Raw genomic sequence first — 18,615 nt, 5'->3', positions numbered from 1 at the left:
CCCACTTCCACCGAATTCAGTGGAAGCAGGATGAATCCCTTAGTATGCACTCTTTCAGGCATACTGGGTGACATGGAGCTTTCAGTTACACCTGTGAATCTGTACAGTAATTCCACTACAGTGACTGGAGTTACTCTGGATTTACAAAGGGAGAACTGAGAGCAGAATCTGACACAGCCTGTCACATTTACTACATTTCAGAAAAACAGGCATTTGGGGAGATGCACCTTCCCATTCACGTGCAAACTAGCGAAGGAAGGGGGAAACAAAACTTGTTAAGATCCATGGCAAAGACAGAAAAACATTTTTGGTCTCTCGAATCTGAATTAAGCTCTACAGATCCCATGTCATGGAAGTCCACTGAACATATATGTTGCTGAATGAGACCCCTGATTGTCACAGGCCCTTAGTGACATTACAGACCAGTGGAGTGCTACTTCATATTTTCAAAGTGATTTTTGCACTTGTGTAGAACTACATCACTTATAAAATTTCTTCCACCAAAATACTAATGGGAAAGGCTTCTTATTATAATAAAATTCTATGTCTCCTAAGCAACTGATAATCTGAGTCTACTCTCATAAAATTCAGTTAGCTTTCTGTCCCCTGCTAAAGACTAAGCTTTCATTGTATTAACTTTCTTGCAGGCAGAAGTACCCAAACCAAGTTTATTTTCACATGTTGAATCATGGAAGTCTTCTATTCAAACAAAAAAAAATCATACGGACCTGCTGTTACATCATGCATATCTGTGCTACAGAAAGAGACGGCAGAAGTCCTGGAAAATCTGTCAAAAGCATGTTTTTTTCTTTGTTGATTAATCTCTTATGTAACTGAGTTTATAAATATTAAAAATAATAAAACCACTATCATTGTGAGCACACATTACAAATAGGTCTACACTTGTGCATTAGTAGAGTATTTTTCCCTCCTCAAAGAGAACTTTTATTTTAAATCAGAGCTAACATATCCTTAGTCAAGCAATAGTAATCAGCAAATCTGAATATCTGATACGCTGAAATACATTTACTTAGCTCTGAAGTAAAAGTTCAAATTAATACGTCACCTTTATTTACCAAAATATGGCGATATAGCCAAAGTAGCTGCTTTGGGAAGTTCTACATTTTATATTAACGTTAATGCTGACTTAAATTAGATGACTTGTAAATATTAAAATAATTTCATTGTAGGGATGGTGAGTTTTAGTACATTTTGTTTCTTTTACTACCCCATGCCTGCAAGGCAACTTTTCTACAACTTGAGGCTGGAAAGTGTAAAGTTAAGTAAAACTGTGTATATCCACTGTTGGTTAAATACTGATGCACATAAAAGCAAAGGCAAAAGCTTCAGGTTAATAAATTGCTGGATGTTTAGAAGCTCCTGTCCATAAATCTGACTATAATGGAAAACTAATAGCTGAATATTAGTTGCAAAAAAAAATTTTAAGCTAGTAACTTTAAGTGGATTGAATACTAGCAAAATATCAAATTGACACAGCTGGAGTCCTGTAAATTCAAATCCCCATTCATCAAGGAACTTAAGGTGTCTAACTTTAAGCATCTGAGTAGTCCCATTGAAGTTAATTGGCCATCTCACATGCTCAGTGCACCTGCTTCAGCAAAGCCCTGATTCAGGTAGTTGAAGGCAGCATGTTTCAGGGAACAGGGCATTAAGACTTGGGAATAAGATCTGGATTCTATCCCTGGGTCTGCTGCTGGCTTGCTTTGCGACCTTGCACAAGCCATTTAATCTTGCTGCGCTTCAGCTTTCCCACCTGTAAAATGGGGATAACAACACTGGCCCACCTCTGAAATTTATGATGTCAGCATGGTTCAAGTATTTTGCTGGAAACACGTTTAAGTGCTTTTCTGAATCAGGCCCTATCACTGTTAATTATTATTATTTATTTTTAGAACAAGAACAGCAATCTTAGTACAAACTTCCCCACATTGCCTCACCAATGTGGTTCAACAGTAACTTGGTGGCTCACTTCTAAAATTAGCTTAATCTTTATGCTCATTCAGTCCTGGGCTCTTCTGAAACTTTCAAGGAGAAAGTCAGCTGTGATAGTCTTTTTTGTGAAATTAACAAATATCCATTAGCAATGGAACGGAGACCGTCAACTAAGCTCACTTAACTGCCATCATATAGTAACAACCTGTTGATGCTGACCAACAAATCAGGGTCTGAACCAGTAACATTTTAATATAAAATTGAAAAATAAAATGGGCGTGAACAAGATACCACAGAAACTAACAAAGCAAATAAATGTATACTCTAAATGAAAGAAAGTTGACTTTTTTGTACAGTAGAACCTCAGAGCTACGAACACCTCGGGAATGGAGGTTGTTTGAAATGTTCGTAACTCTGAACAAAACATGATTGTTCTTTCAAAAGATTATAACTGAACATTGACTTAATACAGCTTTCAAACTTTACTATGCAGAAGAAAAATGCTTTCCCTTTATTTTTTTAGTAGTGTACATTTAACACAGTACCGTATTTCCCTTTTTTATTTTGTCTTTACTGCTGCCTGATTGCATACATCCAGTTCCAAATGAGGTGTGTGGCTGACTGGTCAGTTCGTAACTCTGGTGCTCATAACTCTGAGGTTCTACTGTATTTACTTTCTAGAGTTAATTTTAATACAGATCATTAAAGTTCTAAAATCAAGCTAAGTGGCCTATTAAGTCACAAAGAAATATAAAAGATATTTACAGTAATACAGTTTATGTAACTCTGAAACATAATAATCGGTGAGAAAAACTGTGCTATAGCATATGTGCCATGTGATTTGATTTATCTGGATAGGTACTTCTGTTGCCCACAAATAGTAGTATTGTAGTACCCATAAATATGAATGAGTTTAACATTCCGACACTCCTGTGATTCAGGGAAATATTATTAGTCTCCATTTTACAGATGGAAAAGTGAAGCAGAGGAAGATAAAGGCCTACATTTTCAAAAGCAGTCTCCAGTTCAGGGTGACTCATTCTGAACTCTTGTAGTTCCCATTGACTTTAAAAGGAACTCTGGCTGCACTCTGAAAAACTGTCAGGCAAAATCAGTGGCCACTTTTGAAATTTTCTGAACTAAATTGTTTGTCCTAGGTCACACAGGTAGTCTGGGCAAAGGCAGAAACTTTACCCAGATCACCCGAGTTCCACTCCAGGACTTAATCTATAATGCCATCCTTCCACTCTAAACCACTTTTGACTCTACATGGAAGCTTGCATATTATGGATGCCATGCACTGTTAAACAGATGCTGTGTTTTACCTCATAAGTTTTGGATGAATTGATTCATAAACAACCTATACACTTGTATCTAATTACTTTGCACGGATAGAGCTATCATAAAAAGTAAAACAGAGGACTTAGCTATTTTGTGTGTATACATCCTCCTTTTGCGTATTAGGTAACAGAAAGATTTACCCCATTGCTGCTGATCAAAATTTCCCTTCCTCCCATTGTTACACTGTGTGTTGTATGCGAGATGACTGCCACTTTCCACTCCAGTGTTGGCGGTGTTTCAGTGCTGTTGTATGTATAGTATTTAGGCCCCCTATCCAGCAGATCACCTAGGCACAGGTATAACTTTAACCACGAGTGACTTTAATGGTACTACTCATTTGCTTAAAATTATTTATGTGATCTGCTGGGTTGGGGGGATCATAGTTTGTAAAGTGCTTTGAGATCCTTTGGGATGAAAGAAAAATGTTAGGTATAAAAGAAGTGCATTATTATCACTGATATTAAATGTGGAAAACTGACATTGAATATCTTTAATTATTCAAAGAACATAGGAGACATTAGGGCTTTCTTCCTCACATTGGACAGGCAGATACTCATAAATGACTTTGCATCACCATCTGTCCTACAGGCCTTTGCTGAAAGTAACTTCCACTGAAGTCAATGGGTTTGTGATACAGGTCCTACATTTATTTGCCAGGCATTAATGGGCCATTGACTAAAAGATTTTGTGCTGATCAAAAACACCACAAGAGTATTTTATATTATTTTGAATCGTGTGTTTTCTTGAAACCTTATTTACTATTTTGTTGCAGTAACTCAGACAAATCGTCTATCTTGATGACATGCCTAACTTTTGAGATCTGAAAGGTGAGCATGGCAGGTGCCTTCTGCACATGGATCCTGAAAGAAATTACTCCCTTCCTCCCTCATTCTCCCCAACACCTGACTTCACTGAGATTATTGTAGATTAGTTTGTAACCGAAATCAAAATCTGACCCCATGTATTACACTGGAATTTATATGAAAAATGTTTACTAAACTCTGCTTAAAATCAAATTATACCGTGATTATACTCCTAAAACTAGTGCTTAATGTGTGTCAGGGCTTGCCAGGGCTGAGCCCCAGCACCTCTAGGCTTGACAGTTCATAGCCCTGGCATCTCTGGCCTTCCTGCATCAGTTATGAATGTAAAAAAATTGTTTGAGCCCTAGCACCTAATTACTTGAATCCCAGCACCTCTTTCATTACAAATTAAGCACTGCCTAATATGTGATTTTTTAAAAAAATCTAACTTTCATCAAACAGAAGACTTCCCAAAAGTAAATGAAAGTATCTGGTAACAGCCAAACTTGAGGAAATCTCCATTCTACCATTAACTAGATACATTTTTACATTACTTTTTCAGTTTCAACAAAAATTATTTCATTGCTTCCTTTAAAGTTTCCATTACTCCTTCCTCTTCAATAGGATATTTTATCATTTCTTTGCTTCATAATTTGTAAATGCCATTTCAATGCTATTTGGAGCTGTATTTACACTGGTTCTGTAAATATAAGTAGAATTAAACTATCCACTTCTCGTAGAGCTGTTTGGAGAACGTGATCAGCCCATCATTTATAGAATAGAATTCTGTGCACCCACACAACTCTATACTGTGAGGAAGCTATGTATTAACTGTAAGGACCAATGACAGTATTACAGCCATGCCAGGACCATTTATCAGTTATGATGGAAGATCCCAAAGCTCTGTTCTTGCCAAAAATCCTCCACCATTACATCACATAAAGAGAAAACCCTTTATCATGTACAATATTTTAGTTTGACTTCATATGTAAACATAGAATTTCAGTTCAAAAGTCAATACATATGTGCTCAGCTATGAGCAAGAATTTGAGTCCCGTCAGTAGGCTTTTGAATTTTGTCCTGCAATTTCACTTTGTAAAGACTGTTGCATCAATTATTCTGCACATAATGCGACTCTTGTCAATAAGATTATCAAATCTGGTTAGCAGTTTTTGAGAGCTCTATTTTTCCAATGCAATTAGTCTGTAATAAAATGTTAATTAGTTTATTTTGTGTTCAATTTCTTTTGATATTATAGTTTATGTCAAAGGATGAAAGGTACATATTCACCTCCACCCTCTGCTCCCCAGATAGTCTGAATTATTGGGATTTGAGTGTTAATCTCTGCAGGAACTGGGGAAAGAGGCAGAATCCACCATCCTCCAAGCCTCTGAAAAGGCATGGGGCACATTCCCTCTGCTGCAGGTATCCCACTAGTATTGTGGCTGCAACCCTTTCAAAAGATCCCATAAAAACAGTTACTCCCACCAGCCTCCTTTGCTTATTTGGGATTATCACATATTTCCTGTTTGCCACACAGGGACTGCTGAAGATCAAGACTGTGTTATTAATGCGCTATTATCAGAACTAAACTCACTCCCTAAATGTGTTGGGTTTTTTTTAAATTATATATACACAATATTGCCCTAACACAAACAATATTGCTACATTTTTTCATCGTCGGGGGACAAATTCAGACTACTGTCAGTAGGTTCAACTGTACCAACGCTACTTGAGTTACACCCACTTATACCAGCTCTTCATTTGGCCCCACAGGTTCAAATCTCTGTTTGAAACAATTACATTATGTTGGTTCAATAGCATCAAACTCTTCCAAAAACAAAACAAACAAAAATGCTCTAATATCTAATAGTACTTCGGAAATGTTGGCAATTTAATCACCAAGATTTGTCTTTCAAATTCAGTAGCTACCTGTATTAACCAATGCTAGGAAGAGAAATAGCAACAGATACAGATAGCACAAGAATTAGCAGGAAAGTGGGATTCGCATGTTAAAACCGAGTTAACTCGTCACCCTAGAATTACAACTTTCCGCCAACTCCGAGAAGACACCTCTTTGGATTTCTCAATAAAAATCGGTTCATATTTTCCCACCTCTACTGCTAGCCTCAAGTTTTATAAGGTTGTATACGGTTAATAACTTTTCAACCCGCAATGTTGCACTTTTCATATTCCAATCCTTGTTTTAAAACTTTTGCCATCATTCAACTGTTCTTCTTTCAAAACCAAGGGTTTTTCTTTCATGAATGAGCTAATGAGATCCCAACACTGAGAGCCTTCTAATTTTCATGTTCATAAAACCCACCCCCTTACAATGCTAAAACACAAACTTTGTAATCTGACAGTTCCTGGGAGCGCCCAAGAGAAGACATGCTAAAACCTCAAGAAGCATCTTCCCCCTGAAAAAGAACAGCGAGATTGCCTGGATCTTATTAACAACAATTACACTCTTTTCCTGTGTGTACAGTTTACATACTTACCCAGGAAGGCAAATGGAAATTACAGACAGAGGAAGATGAAGCTGTCTCAAAGCCTTTGTCATGTGATAGTGACCTATAAAGTATCAAATAAAGGCACATCGTCAGTACACCATGATTTTACAATATTGCAACTCACCACAACGCCAACAAGAGGAGAAATTCCCAAAACTTGAAACTTGCTTCCTCCTCACACGCCCCCTCCCCTCCTGTAAGTTCTCCTTAAAACGGGAAGCAGGTTGACAGTGGCAGAAAACCCTAACCAGCAAACAAAAGATGCACCGTGTCTTTAAAGGGCTTTGGGACTGGGCAAGTGGAACAAATCATCTGTGTGTTCATCAGCGGGGTGGGTTATTTTTCTCCCTCTCCCCATGCAATATGCGACGTATCCAAATGCAAGGCGGAAAGTTGATCACAAAAATAAACAACAATGAAGCCCACCGATGGGCACAAGTGCTCTCGCTCGATCCCCAGCGTGGCTAAATTAAGCGACGCAACAATAATATTAGGAAATCAGCAAGCCCAGATTTCAGGTCCGAGATATACACACACAGAGAGAGGCGGCTGCAGCCTTCTCACACAGTTTCAGGTAATGCCCAATTCCCCTCTTCCAGATCCTCAGAGTCCTGAAATCGCCAGACAAGCCCCTCCACCATCGCAATCCACCCGGAGATTAGAGAGCCCTGAACCCAGAGAGGGCATGGGGAAAGGCGTTTGCACACCACCACCACCACCCAGCCCCCTGTACAAAGTAGAGGGCCACCGGAATCTGGGCTCTGGGCTGGGGTGAGGGGAAAGGTATTAAATATGGAGAGAGGCTAGACAGACCCCACGGTTTTCCCTTTTTTTTTTTTCCCTCCTGGTCACCATCAAGTTTGCATCTTAGTTACAAAATGTCGATCTTAAAGGCTGACAAGACACAGGGAGAGGGGGGAGAGAAAGAGAGTGAGAGAGAGAAAGAGAGAGAAGAGAGTCCATCTTGCTTTGAGGGGGGGGGGGAGGAGGAGAGAAGCGATAATGCAATGCACAAATCTCACCCTCCCCGGGGGAAAAGTCTACACAACACCTTTCAGGAGGGGCGGGAGGAAGGGGAGGCAGGCAGAGGACGGGGGACGACGGGCCGGCTCCCCCGACCCCTCCAGCCTTCCCTCCCCAGCGAGGTTTGGTGAAATCAGCCTGGCAAAATACACCTCCCTGCTGCTGCTGCTGCCGCTGCTCCCCTCCTCCTCCCCGCGGGCCCGGGCGAGATGATCCCGCTGCTGCTGCTGCTGCTGCTGCAAGAGCCACATGGAGCCCTAGCCTCCCGTCCCTGCTCCATCTCCACAGCGTGTGACTAGCGAGGAGTGGGGCTAGGGGAGGGGGTGGCGGGGTGCCCCCCACCCCCACCCCTGGGGTGCCCAGATCTGCCACTCGAACGTGTCAGGAGCAGGACGGGCCATGGCTTCAAAGCCCCCAGGCCAAGTGACCATCGTCAGCCGCCTGGCTGCTCTCTCGTCGCCACCACCTCCGCCAAGGCTGCCCTCCCCCCGTCCCCAACACACAGGGCTCTCCTCGCCCTCTGAAAAACTTTTACACAAGAGCCTCTGGGGAGAAGTGCCCCCCCCCCCCCCCGTTACCCCCCCCCCCCCCCATTTGCCCCTCACACAGTTAAAATGCACGAACCCAGCCATTGCTCACAGGGAGTGGGAGAGACCCAGGCATTTTTTTCCTTTCCCCTTTTTTTCTACAGAAAAGGAAAGCAAAAAAAAAATAGCTCCTCGGTGCCGCTCGCCGTCGTACATGTTGTCTCGGCTTCTTTTTTTGCATCGTTTCATTTTTACCTTCCTCATTCAGCGGCCGCGGGCTGCTCCCCGCATAACGCCTCACGCGAACCTGCCGTCGTACCGCTCCCGGGAAGGATCCGTGCTAGCCCGCTGCCTGCCTTCCCCCCTGGCACACCGACACTGGAGCGGCTCCCTTCCCAGCCATGTAAGTTTCATACATTGCAAATAACACACACACAGCGAGAGAGAGGAGGAAGAGAGCGAGCGAGAGAGAGAGAGCCGGGGGAGGGGAAGAGAGAGTCTGATTTCTGTAATTTACCAGCGACCCGAGATCGTAGCCGCCAATAACAGTTGAACACCCATCTGGCTCCTGGCGACTGAGTGACCCCCCTGCAGGCCCGAACCCCCTCCCTGGGCAGATTAGCTCCAAGTTTTCTGTCATCGCGACCCTCCACTAGCACGACTTACCTCCAGAAATAGGACTTTAAACAGCCAAGGCCTTCCTTCCCCCCGCCAGCCTCGCTCTCTCCACCTTAAACTTATTGACACAACATAATCCCACATTCATGCAAAACCCTGACACAGCCTCTCTCCTCCCTCCCCCCCCCCCCCCTTGTATTCTTTCTTCCTCCCCGGCTCGCGCTAGCCCCACTTTTGCTCTAGTCCATTGCACATTTTTCGGTGGTTTGCTCGGAAAGGCGGAGGGCGAGTGCATCGCACGGATGGCTCTACCGGAAAATACAGCTCCCAACTCTCAGAGAGAGAGAGAGAGAGCCGCCGAGCCTGGCTCTGGTTGGCTTTTTTTTTTTTTTTTTTTTTTTTTTGTTAAGTGACACACAAACACACACACAAGAGAAACCTTGCCACGAAAATAAATCAACGCACTTTTTTTTTTCCCTCCCTCCCTTCCTCCAGCCCCTGGAACGAAGTTTCGTTTCTCGCTGCCACCAATTTTCCTGGCCAGCCCCCCCCCCCCCCCCTGCTTGCCCCCAGACACACACAGCCGGTGTGTGTGTTGTTGTTATCCCTCCTCTCTGGTTCAGCTTCCCCCCCCCCGCTGCGTTGTGGCTGCTCCTGCCTCTGTGTGTGTGTGGGGAGCGGTCCTGGTTCAAACGCAGCCTGGCACGGACCGGCCTAGCCCTGGTGCATTTCTTCCCCCTTCTGCATTGCAATTCACCCCCTTCTCCTCCCCCAGCCCCTCGGCCAGGCAGGGAGGTCGACAGACACGACCCCGCTCCCCCCCCCCCCCTGAAGTTTGAAATGAAGGGGGGGGGCAAAGAGGGAGGCAAAGTGCCTGGAAATCGTGGCAGCGGCAGCCCAGGACATGCAAAGGTCTCCCTGCCTGCCTCCAAGTCCACCCTCCCAGCGGCGGCGGCGGCTGTGCTGGAGGAGTCCTGGGGGGCTGCCCCAGTGCTGGGAAGTGAGCCCTGGCCAGGGAAGTGTGTGCAGAGGGCAGCTCTCCTGCCTCCAGTGCGAAGGGAAAGGCTGGGTGGAGTGTGGGCACTTACCTCTGCATGTGGCTCTGGGTGTGTGTGTGTGTGTGTGTGTGTTTCAGTGGCCAGGCAGGGTTTCTCTATGTGAAAGTGAAGAGCCTGGCTTTCTCACTGTACACTGCTCCACATACAGTACATGCAACCCGGAGAGACTGAAAACATTCATTTTTATATAAGGCAGCCTGCGATTGGCCCGGCGACTGAGGGACAGCTCCGCCAGCCATACAGCTGGCCTGTTACACCCAAAGCGAGAGACACCCGCACGCACACACACACACTCCTATGCAACACACACACACAACGCACCACGATCATCACGTTTCTTGTAAGCATGTTGCAGGACCTGTAGCCCGCCCAGCAGGGCAGGTAGAAGGACCAGCAAACTCAGGTCAGTGAGGGAAAAGGCAGAGCTGCACTAGTTCAAATGCTTGAAAGTGGTGTCCATTGGTGGACTTGGGAGGGTTGTGGTAATAAACTACGACTCCACTGGATACCGAAGTGGGGTTTTATTGCCACTGTGGAGTGCCCCATGGAAGAGCAATGCTTTGTGTTATGATTTGCCAGGCTGAGCTGGTAAACAAGTAGCAAAGGCAGGATTGCAGTTGTTGCTGATGCTCTTTTTGTATTATTATTATTTGGGATGATTTCAGTCGGAGGCCAAAACACACAGCACACACAAGTTCAGAAAGGCTGAAATGCATCCATATAGTCAAGGGCCAGTTAGTAAGTAAATACAGATAATCAATCCAACCACCCTGGACTGACAACAATGAAGATAAACAGTTTGCTGAAATGGTCATTTACTCACTGAACTATCAAAAGGATTTCAGACAATAATACTATGAAGGACTAATAATACATGCTGCTAAAAATCTTTCTCTCTCCGAAATGTGTTTCAGAGGCCCTTACCAATTTAACATAAACAGGACGTTCTGAAAATTAGTGGTTAATATGGACAAGTGAGGCTAATTAACTGAGCTAGTAGATTATAACAGTGCTATCTACACAGCATATGTTCTGTTCCCTGTGATGCATGCAGTCCTGTTAGGGTCTCACACAGATTACTATTCACATGGATGTGAAATTAATCTTGACATTTATTTTTAATCTCAGACTTTCACAGACAAAACAACAGTGTGACACCAGCAACTTTTGGTATAGCTGCATCACTGTTGCAATTGAGGATTGAAAAACCGGCTGACACGTCTTACAACTTCTATGAAAAGAGCCTTTTTCTGTTTAAATGAAACAAAATAATTGTAAGGAAAACATTCTCCGTAATCTGATTCACTGAATTATTGTTCATTATGTCTGAATACCTTGGCATCTGCTCTTTATTTAAGTATTTTTAAAAGACAAAACGTGGCATTTATTTTATGATTTGCAGAAACTATTTCTTGGATTGCAAGTTCTTCAGGGCTAGGATTCTGTCTTCCCATCAGTGCTTGGCAAAATAAAAAAATCACAAATAATAACAGTAATAATAAGAAAATAGAATGAGAGTGACAGCCTCTTGCAGACAACATATTAATTTATTTTAAGATATAAGAGAAGTTTTTATCCTTTGGAACCATTTATATCTCCAGTGCTCTAAGAATCTCATATTTTTTTTCCTTTCCTCTCCATCTGCTCCCACTGGTGGTTTTTCCATAATAAAGGTGTTGGTTTCCCCTCAGTTCCCACTCCCTATTGTTTGGCTCCTCCTTGCTTTTATTCCAGTGCACCTTAGTTACATCATAATAAATAACTAATTTAAAAAATGTTTGTATCTCACTAAAATGACAGAAAGTAAATTTGTATGAGGGTATGTGTGTGCAAATATATATTAATTTCCTTGTGACTGAGAGAGAGACACTTTAACTTGACAGGCACTGCATCACACTTCTTGGGAGAAGTGTAAAGTTCTAAACAGTGTAGTAACCACATAATCTTGCTGTTGTTGTAAATAAGGATGGCTGGGGACTGGATAATTAAAAATTATAGGCTAAGAGTTTCTAAATTACTAGTGATTTTTGGGTGCCTTGGTTTTGGGGTACCCAACTTGATTTTTTTATTATTGATTTTCAGAAAGTGCAGTGGGCCTTGGAAAATCAGGTCCATTTAAGGTCTCTCAGGCTAGACAACAAAAAATTTAGGCTCAAATAAATAGAGTCACTTTTGGATATTTCCATAATAATACATACAAAGCATTTTACAAAGGTAGATAAATAAAATCATCATTTTTACAGATAGGGAAATTAATGCACAAAAAATTTAGGCACCTCAAATAAATAGTCACTTTTGGAAATATTGGCCATAGTTATTAGCACATTTGGTAATTTTCATACATACATCTCAAAGCATTTTACAAAGGTAGATAAATAAAATCATCATTTTTACAGATAGGGAAATTAATGCACAGAGAGGTTAAATAATCTAGGCCACAGCTAAATAGTGGCATAGTTGGGAAGAGAACCCAAGGTTCATATGTGCCAGTTCTAGTATGTTATTTACTGCCTCAGGGCCTAGGGCTTAATACTGTGACATGGAACCCTTTGCTTCTTGATCACCAGTTCAAATCCAGCCAAGGTTATTACTTAACAAAAGTAATTGATGATGTTGCTCCAGTTCATACTTAATAGTTACGATTTGAGCCTAACATTACAACTGATGTACAAGCCATGTGAAGTAAACGAGGCTCTGTAAGGGCATAGGGGTCCGCCTATGAAGATCTCATTGTAGGATCCGGTCCTTATATTAAGACATGTTCCCTACCCCAGGAGTTTACAGTCTGCGAGTTAATGGCAAACTCCCATGGGGAGTTCAATGGGGCCAGGATTTCACCCTATAAGTACCAACTTGTATTTGCCCCCAAGGATCTCTCATTTTCCCTTTGCTTGTTCTGCCAGGATTTGCTCTTGACAGCTCTTATCCGAAGACCCATCCACTTCTTCTCATTTAAGCACCACTGCATCTTGGATCTTCATTACTTGAGGAAAAAGAAAGGCATGGATTAGTATAGACAAGTTTGCATTTATGTTTTTTAAAAATATTTTTCAATGTGCCTCTGAGTGCATATTCAAATGTACATAATACAAAAAGCTAAACAAACATGGACTCCCATCTGAAACAAAGATGTATAAATATTCCTCATCATCCTTCGCATTAAAGTCTGCACAATAACAAATAATAATAATAATGCTTTACATTTCTAGAGCAATTTTCATCCATAGATCCAAGATATGAAGCCTGATTCTCCACTCAGACATTTGGGGAACACAAGTTCTAGTGTTATGGGTCCTCTGCTGTAACAACCCCATCAGCATCTCCTAGACATACAAATGTAAGCTCTGCAACTGAAGCAGGCAGACCTCTGTGTCTACCTGGATGCAATTGCAGGACTGGGCCCTAAGGACTGTTAAGGACATTTAACAGGCGTCATGGTGGAATATGGGGACCAACTTAGTACCTCAGACCACTAAGAACCCAAATCCTAGTACCTCAGACCACTTAAAGAACCCAATTGCACTTGAAAACAATTATTTTATCATGATGACATCAATTAATGCTTAATGAAAATAACAATAATAATAATAAGTGTGCTAGGTCTTCACAGACAGAAAAAGACAGGTCCCTGCTTCAAAGAATTTATGAGCTAAGGTCCTGATCCCGCAGAGGGATCTGCCTGCACTGAGTTCCAGTGGCTTTAATGGAACCCTGTAAAGGCCTAACAGTTTGCAAAAGCAGATACTTTTGTAGGACGAGGGCTTGAGTCACTGTGTAGACATATGGGGCGGGAGAAAGGAACACACTTTAAAAAACACACACATACATATATTTGCACATATACATATCATGCCCAATTTCCAACTAATATTGCTCCTTGATCCCATCACCTAGTTGTCATTTTGTGTTTTTAACTTACCTAGTCTTCACTCCTGCGCATTAGCATCATACTCCTTGAGCAGTTTACAGGGCATGGCCCTGATCCTGCATCCATGGTCCTTATTTGACCCCCCTTAATGTAGAACCTGAGCACCTCACAGTCTTCAATGTTCTTATTCTTAAAACACCCACATGAGGCAGGAAACATCTCCATTTTACTCAAGGGGAGCTGAGGCGCAGAGAGGCCAAGCAACATACCCAAGCTCACACTGGAAGTTTGTGGCCAAGCATGGAATTAAACCCACATCTCCCAAGTCCCAGGCTAAATGGCCTCGCAACTGGACCATCTTTCTGCCCTGGTTTACACAGGCTTCTTGCGAATGGATCCCTGCGCTTTCACCAAAACCCACTGAAGTCAGTGAGAAATCATGACTGAATTAGGCCCTCTGCTGCTATTATGACCCTTCGTGTGGATGCCCACCTGGCCATGTTTTCCTTGCCTGCTTTCACTTCGTTATTTTTAATCCTTGCCCATTTAATCACCAGTCCTGCACACTTGTAGGCATGGGTAGACCTTCTGTACCTGCACAGTACCCCATTGACTTCAAAACCAAATCAAACTTTTTAAAAATGTATTTATTTTTGATCTTTTGTGTCTGTGAATAGTGCTGAAATAAGGTGCTAGTCAGACAGCAATGAGCAAAGGCTTCTCCTTGTTTATCCACACAGCGCCATAGACAATTGCAAAGCAATCTTCCCCCATTCTGTCCCAGAGAATAGGCCTGATCGAAAGCCCTTCACAGTCATAGGGAGGGCTCCCATTAACATGAATGAGCTTTGGAGCATTCCCAATGCATCACTTGTCTGCAGAGAATACGTATGTGTGTGTGTGTTTGTTTATGACTGATTTTGGGTCCAGTCCTGCTTACCTTTACTACCAGACAAAGTGCTTAGTAGCGTGATCAGTGCCAGTGGCAGATCCTCGAGTGCGCCACAGTAGGGCGTACTCAAGAAAATGTTTTATTAGAAATCTTTCAATTTTTTGCAAGAGATTTCAAATAGAAAAATTTTGTTTCATTTGGCTTTTTAGATTTGCTGTTGGTATATGTAGATTGTAAGCTCCTTGGGGCTCAGGGTCTGTCCGTTTGTTCTGTGTTTGAATGGTGCCTAGCACAATAGAGACCTGGTCTCTGACTAGGAGTCTGAGGTGCTGCAGCAATAAAATAATAATAAATAATAATTCATAATCAGACATTTTTCCATTAAATTTTTCATTTTTGGTGAAACTCCCTTTCATTGGCAAGAAGAATTTTGGGATGAAGAATTTCAACCCATTTGACTTTACATGCTGACACCTTGTTGAACGAAATGGAAATGCTGCATGAGTAGGGACCTCAAATGCATCTGGATAGAGCCTGATTATGATTAGAAGCTATTGCTCATGTTGGCAAGCACTTACACTCACATGAATAGTTCCATTCATTTCAGTGGTGTGCGTAAATGTTCACCAATATGAGTCAGATCTCCACTGTTGGGCCTGTCCATTTTTCACCAGTCGAGTGAATATTGTGCTCAGTTTTGTTCTGCTGGTAAGTTTGCATGGAGATGCAACTAAATTCACATTCATGGATTTGGTATAATCATTTTAGACATGTATTTGCCACACCCAGGTACATTTACACAAATGTGCAATCAGATATATTGGGTTACAAGCGTCATTCCTAGAATGCATTATCATGCATGCAAAATTGTCTATTGAGAACAAACGGTTACAATTGTACAGAATGAATGCACTTGATATTAATCTTCCTTGGAAAACATCGAAAGATGAAGTCCCCACCTTTAATTAGCTACCACCCTCGGGTAATGTCAAGCATTTTACAATGTTAAGTTCCCTGTCTGAAGTAACCACCTCTCCAAGGTGACTAGGAATGACCAGAAGTGGTCCGTAATACATTAACACCCTTGCTTACATGACTCGCTGAACTGCTTTGGACTTCAATGCCTCTAAATCACACAACAGTCTTGAACAGTTCTGTGTATTTCAACAGCTTGAGCACCTTCTCCTTTTAAGAGCAGTCTAGGCCAAAGCCACCGTTGGCTGCAGAGAATAAGGAAGCAGCAGAGTCATTTTATTTGTAGGCTCCTTTTCATCAAAGGACTGGTTGAACCCCGTGCTGGGGATTTTCTGTTATTCTTTTTGTTGCTGTTGTTTAATATATTAACTTGATTTGATTTCTGATTATAAGTATTATCCCTTGAGGGAAAACTCTTGCTGACTGCTTCTGTGTTTTGGTTCTGCTGAGTCATTCCATCATACATATCATATATTCTATCCCATACATTGGGATAGAAGACGCTTTACCCCAAAAGACAGACTGACTCAAGTAGGAACACTGTACGGGTTCTAGTCAATACTTTTTCCTCCCTGTCTTTGCTCCTCTTTCCACACTGTCACTGCATTTGTTTTTTCACTTTGCCTGCTCTCTGATCTGTGGTTCACCCTATCTTTTCCCTATGGATTATTTTATTGCTTTTCTTTTTTTCAAAATTTCTCCTAGTGTTGAATGCAAACTCAATAGCGTTTAAATCAAGGCAAAGTGAATTCATTCAAACCTATTTTCTTGTATGGTTTAGGGCTGAGGTAGATAAAAGTTGTCAGAAAAGTAGCTTTTATGTGACTGATTGTACTAGTTTAAAAAAAGGGCCCCAAATACTTTGGGACATTTAATTATTGTCATGAACGATAACAGGCTTTCCCAAGTGATGCCATGTCATTTGGGCCAGCAGGCCACGCTGATTCTAGTAGGGGGCAATGAGGTTGCTGCTTTCCCTGTTAGACCATTCAGCATTTTTCTAAGGCCAGTCTTAGGTGGAGGAATCTTGGTGCTGTTTTCATTAGTGTAAGAATATTTAAAATATTTTCCTGACTTTCTTTTTCTTTTTTAATCTCTAATTTTATAGAGCCCTTTTATAGTGACACTAACATCCGCCAGTGTATGACCTTGATGGTGAGCCACCAGTTCTCAGCTGAATGGGACGATCTGCTTTCAGTCACATGGTGATAACCTAGCACAAACCACAGCACTGGGGCACATAGCTTTATTCTACAAACCTTTGTGTTAGTGGAGCATTTTCACAAATACATAACTAGCTGCTGTTGGTCCCAACCGGTTATATATGGTTGAAAAGTGAAGTTGGGTTTGATTTCCCTCAACATGCAAGAACTCTATTATCATGATGATTTAATATCCATGCTTGTGCCAATTATCCATATCTTTTCTGTGACTCATTTAGTATATATGATATGGCAAAGTAATTTTTTGGCATAATAGGATTAAGGCCAAATTCTCCAGCTGTGTTCACTTTGGGTAGCATTTCTTTTTTATTTTAAAAAATTTAGGCTGCATCTACCATCCCAATAGCTATGATCATCCCATACATAGAAACTCCCACAAGAATACTAACACTGAACGTTCCAGCATTCTTCCTGTCCTGGCACGTGGTACTTGATATTAGCATTAGCCCCACTGTCACCTTCCTCTTCGTTGCTGGGTTCTGTGGAGGGTCACGATTAGTCAGTGGTACCAGCGATTAGTGAAGCCACAAAATCCTGCCGCTCCTCTCTTTGATCCAATGACAGTCCTTGTGAGAGAGACTCATTTGGTTAAAAGCTTATATCATATCTGTGATTAAAATCAGGGCTTGATTCTCCATGGCTGTCAAGGTGCTAGCATCTTTCACAAGCACTCTGAGCCCTTGCTTTAATATAAATAACTAAATACATTTTAAAAGCATATTTTTATAACTGAGGATAAGATCTATGCACCTCCTGTCTCCCACTTGATCTACTTTGATGGCTTAGGTGGTGCATAGGCCTTGTGCTGTCTGTCTGTACACGGGTGAATTTCACCCTATAAGAACAATTTCTGGCTGAGGGCCACAAGAGCCACAGATGGACTGTTTTTGTCTATACAGGCCCTCTGCCTCATTTGCTGCAGAAATTGGAAGATGTGCAGAGTTAAATGTTATGCACTGTAGGCCTGGTTCATGCTCCTTTGAAGTCCATTGTACTTCTGACATGGATTCCCAAAGCAACAAGACTGCCAATGCTCTTCCTATATTTCTCTGACCACATATCCCTCTTCTGATGTCTTCACACCACATTAAGAGTGAATGATAAAACTCAGCTTATTTATGTAACTGTGTTGTTACATCCCTACAAAAACAGTATCCTGAGGTAACTTGTCTCTCTCTGGTAATCTAGAGCGGGTTTTGACTCCTGCAAGATACTGAGCACTCTCAACTCCTTGTGGTAGGTGCTTACCACCTCAAAAGATCAGGCCTGAGCCAGAATCCTTTTTGAAATCAATGGCAAAACTCCAATGGACCTCAAGGGGCTTAGGATCCAGGCCTTACATTGCAAGGGCGATGGAGCATGGAACGTAGAGAAAATTTTCAAAAGTACATAAGTTCCATTAAAAATCAATGGGACTTAGGTTTCTAAATCACTTGGGTACTTTTGAAACTATTTACGCATGCCTTTCTGTATCTTCTGTGCAGTGCAAAGCAGACAGATGGTGCTCAACAAATAAAACATAAGAGCCAATTTCTGAAGAGAAAAAAATCTCTCCGTATCCGAGAACGATAATTTTATGCTTTAATATTTCTTGTGTCAATCTTTTTGTGTGCATCCCTTTCCACTATAGTATTTTCCTAAAATACAAACATGTACAATGTATCAAAATAAAATATTTATTGAATACATTACTTTTGGGGCTGTAAACAATTTATATGTGGATTTTCAAATGTTTGCTTGCTGAACATACAGGGGCCATATCGTATCTGTGTCTGATTGAAGACGATGAGGAGTTCTAGTAAAAGATTGGTGGTCCATGAT

General features: G+C 41.8%; 1 protein-coding gene across 2 annotated transcripts in view; it reads right to left on the bottom strand.

Moving 5' to 3' along the window:
• The window catches only part of BBX (BBX high mobility group box domain containing), a 177,729-nt gene extending 167,742 nt beyond the window's left edge, over positions 1–9,987 (bottom strand). Inside the window, exons 1-2 of one of the 2 annotated variants that reach the window (XM_067546196.1) lie at positions 9,867–9,987; positions 6,599–6,671 (exon numbers count right to left, since the gene is read on the bottom strand). The gene's annotated coding sequence lies outside the window, so the exon portion shown is untranslated. Of the gene's footprint in view, positions 1–6,598; positions 6,672–6,734; positions 6,784–9,866 lie in introns of those variants that run through there. The other variant, XM_067546199.1, reaches the window with a different exon arrangement.
• Between the last annotated feature and the right edge of the window lie 8,628 nt (positions 9,988–18,615).

This window comes from Emydura macquarii, unplaced genomic scaffold (genome assembly GCF_026122565.2).
Source record: "Emydura macquarii macquarii isolate MOO-44397 ecotype Brisbane River unplaced genomic scaffold, CSIRO-AGI_Emac_v2 contig_1119, whole genome shotgun sequence".
In the NCBI taxonomy this organism is placed as follows: Eukaryota; Metazoa; Chordata; order Testudines; family Chelidae; genus Emydura; species Emydura macquarii.
This window is presented reverse-complemented; position numbering and strand designations above follow the sequence as displayed.